General features: G+C 45.3%; 2 non-coding genes across 2 annotated transcripts; both read right to left on the bottom strand.

Moving 5' to 3' along the window:
- Positions 1 to 567: 567 nt before the first annotated feature.
- On the bottom strand, positions 568 to 722 carry LOC113379015. The gene has a single exon (XR_003367324.1). It is a non-coding gene; the product is annotated as a 5.8S ribosomal RNA (ribosomal RNA).
- A 699-nt stretch (positions 723 to 1,421) lies between these two features.
- Positions 1,422 to 3,348, bottom strand: LOC113378920. Its single transcript, XR_003367266.1, has one exon. It is a non-coding gene; the product is annotated as a small subunit ribosomal RNA (ribosomal RNA).
- Positions 3,349 to 3,682: the final 334 nt, after the last annotated feature.

Below are 3,682 nucleotides of genomic sequence, written 5' to 3'. Positions count from 1 at the left end.
CTGGCACCCTCTATGGGTAAATGGCCCCATTCAAGATGGACTTGAACTCGCCGCAACGCACCGAGATAATCGGATCTTCCCTAACACTACATTTCCCAGCGTCCGTCTCCGGCCGCGGGATTTAGTGCTGGGCTCTTCCCAGTTCGCTCGCCGCTACTAAGGGAATCCTAGTTAGTTTCTTTTCCACCGCTTAGTAATATGCTTAAATTCAGCGGATAATCTCATCTGCTCTGAGGTCGTATTATGATTATGATGTGCTGGCAAACGTTAGTAAGCAAGCGCACACAAAATCGACGAGGAACCTTTGAATCGTCCAAATTTGCCAGAACGAAACCGCATTTCGAAGAGTTCGGGTTTCCGGTTATCGGGAGGGTCGCAAGAATATAAAATCTCTAGGACACACAACCCGCCGTAATCCCACAGAACGTCAACAAACGGAAATGTCCGATGTTGCAAAGTGGACTGGCTCACACGTTGAGTGAATTATTTAAGAGCACGCATATACGCGATATATCCATCATTCGCCGGCAAGCCGTTTAAAGCAAGCGGCAGTCTGGTAATGTTATACGACCCTCAGCCAGAGGTGGTCCGGGAACAGTATCAGAGGACCGCAATGTGCGTTCGAAATGTCAATGTTCATGTATCCTGCAGTTCACATGTCGACGCGCAATTAGCTGCGTTCTTCATCGACCCACGAGCCAAGTGATCCACCGTTCAGGGTGATTTTATATATATTTATACATGTTTCGATCGTGATTCCCTCGAAATCGTTTAAGATAACTCGGGCGATTCTGAAACTAGTATGATTATTATGGTTACAATTAGTACACCGTAAAGCTTTCGCTTTTCGGTCCGAGATAGAAAATCTCGTTTCAAAATTGAAATATGAATATTTCACTGTGTGTGAGATTGAAAAATCTGCTTTCGCTGATTTTTCATTTTCTTAAAACAATGCAATGAAGCGAATGTTCAAATTCGCACAATTTGAATAAAATGTGCAGAGTATATAGAATACTAACGCAAGCGTTTACTATAATCGACTTTAAAACACTAGATTTTCATCTAGCGCCAAAGAATTGATTGAGCTATGCGTTTAAAGTATAATATTCAAAAAGAACGCCGTTTTCATAACGAACTTCGTCATTCGCTCAGGCATCTGGCGATATTGAGCAGATATACATGGCAGTGCTCTCACACAATGCATAAGAGCGCTAAGCGGTTGTAAACCGCGTCACGCTGCTTTTGCACACTGCGCAATATTTTGCTACTAGCTCCAGTCAAACGTTAATGAAACGAATGATCATTGCCAGAGGCTTTTGCCCACAGTATATTATACTATGGGAGCGCACAACATTTAGTCTGCAGCATATATTGCGACATAGCATAGCACACGTTTCATTCACTTAATAGTAAATGTACCTTAATGATCCTTCCGCAGGTTCACCTACGGAAACCTTGTTACGACTTTTACTTCCTCTAAATAATCAAGTTTGGTTATCTTCCCAGCAACATCGGCAATGTCGAAACGCTGCCGCGCACCGGTCCGAAGACCTCACTAAATAATTCAATCGGTAGTAGCGACGGGCGGTGTGTACAAAGGGTAGGGACATAATCAACGCAAGCTTATGACTCGCGCTTACTAGGAATTCTTCGTTCATGGGGAAGAATTGCAAGCCCCAATCCCTAGCACGAAGAGGCTTCAACGGATTACCCGGACCTTTCGGCCAAGGAAAACCTGCTGATCTCTTCAGTGTAGCGCGCGTGCGGCCCAGAACATCTAAGGGCATCACAGACCTGTTATTGCTCAATTTCGTGCGACTAAATGCCGCCTGTCCCTCTAAGAAGATATATTTGTACGCCGGTAGTGAGAACCTCAACCAACAACGACCGAAGCCGAAGCAGAGGGTCTTTGCGATACCAGAAAGTACGTCTATTTAGCAGGCTAGAGTCTCGTTTGTTATCAGAATCAACCAAACAAATCACTCCACCAACTAAGAACGGCCATGCACCACCACCCACCGAATCAAGAAAGAGCTCTCAATCTGTCAATCCTTCCGGTGTCTGGACCTGGTGAGGTTTCCCGTGTTGAGTCAAATTAAGCTGCAGGCTCCACTCCTTGTAGTGCCCTTCCGTCAATTCCTTTAAGTTTCAGCTTTGCAACCATACTTCCCCCGGAACCCAAAAGCTTTGGTTTCCCGGAAGCTGCCCGCCGAGTCATCGAAGGAACTTCGGCGGATCGCTAGCTGGCATCGTTTATGGTTAGAACTAGGACGGTATCTGATCGCCTTCGAACCTCTAACTTTCGTTCTTGATTGATGAAAACACATTTGGCAAATGCTTTCGCTTCTGTCCGTCTTGCGACGATCCAAGAATTTCACCTCTAACGTCGCAATACGAATGCCCCCAGTTGTCCCTATTAATCATTACCTCGGAATTCCGAAAACCAACAAAATAGAACCGAGGTCCTATTCCATTATTCCATGCACACAATATTCAGGTGAATGAGCGTGATTTAAGCAATCTAATTTGTTCAAAGTAAACGTACCGGCCCACCTCGACACTCGGTGAAGAGCACCTTGGTAGGATTTTGAGTTGGGCCGCCTTTTTACGGGCTAAGCCCACCGGTAGGACGTCCCACAGACATGCCTGTTGAACACCGCGAGCGGTGAACCGACAGTGTGGGACACAGATTCAACTACGAGCTTTTTAACCGCAACAACTTTAATATACGCTATTAGAGCTGGAATTACCACGGCTGCTAGCACCAGACTGGCCCTCTAATAGATCCTCGTTAAAGGATTTAAAGTGTACTCATTCCGATTACGGGGCCTCGGATGAGTCCCGTATCGTTATTTTTCGTCACTACCTCCCCGTGCCGGGAGTGGGTAATTTGCGCGCCTGCTGCCTTCCTTGGATGTGGTAGCCGTTTCTCAGGCTCCCTCTCCGGAATCGAACCCTGATTCCCTGTTACCCGTAACAACCATGGTAGTCGCAGAAACTACCATCGACAATTGATAAGGCAGACATTTGAAAGATGCGTCGCCGGTACTAGACCGTGCGATCGGCACAAAGTTATTCAGAGTCACCAAGTCAAACGGTGAGCAAGGCAAGCCCGCCACCGATTGGTTTTGATCTAATAAAAGCATTCCTTCCATCTCTGGTCGGAAATCTATTTGCATGTATTAGCTCTAGAATTACCACATTTATCCAAGTAATGTGGGTACAATCTAAGGAACCATAACTGATGTAATGAGCCATTCGCGGTTACACCTTAATGTAGCTTGCACTGAGACATGCATGGCTTAATCTTTGAGACAAGCATATACTACTGGCAGAATCAACCAGGGTGCTATATATATAATAGCATAGTGCGTAAATGTCCCTCGGCGTCACCCGAGAGACCACACTTTGTATAGAAAAGTTCGATGAATATTTCTAAACAACGAATTTTCTTACATACATATATCTGAGTCGTACGATATTCCCTGAACATAACGAACAGTTTACATCGCGACATGATATTTTATATATTCTGCGCTTACACAGAGGCTAGACCTTTAACAACCGTCGGAACGGCGGTCCGTACATGAAATTTGCGGTCCGCTGACCCAGTTAATTTCAAACAGTCTCTTTACCCTTCGTTAGATTGAAAACGTCGGGGCGAATTCATTATAGGAATTCA

The sequence above is a fragment of the Ctenocephalides felis genome, unplaced genomic scaffold, assembly GCF_003426905.1.
Source record: "Ctenocephalides felis isolate EL2017-DRISC unplaced genomic scaffold, ASM342690v1 CF-g0.4_SCAFFOLD_01886, whole genome shotgun sequence".
Taxonomy (NCBI): Eukaryota; Metazoa; Arthropoda; class Insecta; order Siphonaptera; family Pulicidae; genus Ctenocephalides; species Ctenocephalides felis.
The sequence above is the reverse complement of the archived record's forward strand: the minus strand, read 5'-3'. Positions and strand labels throughout refer to the sequence as shown.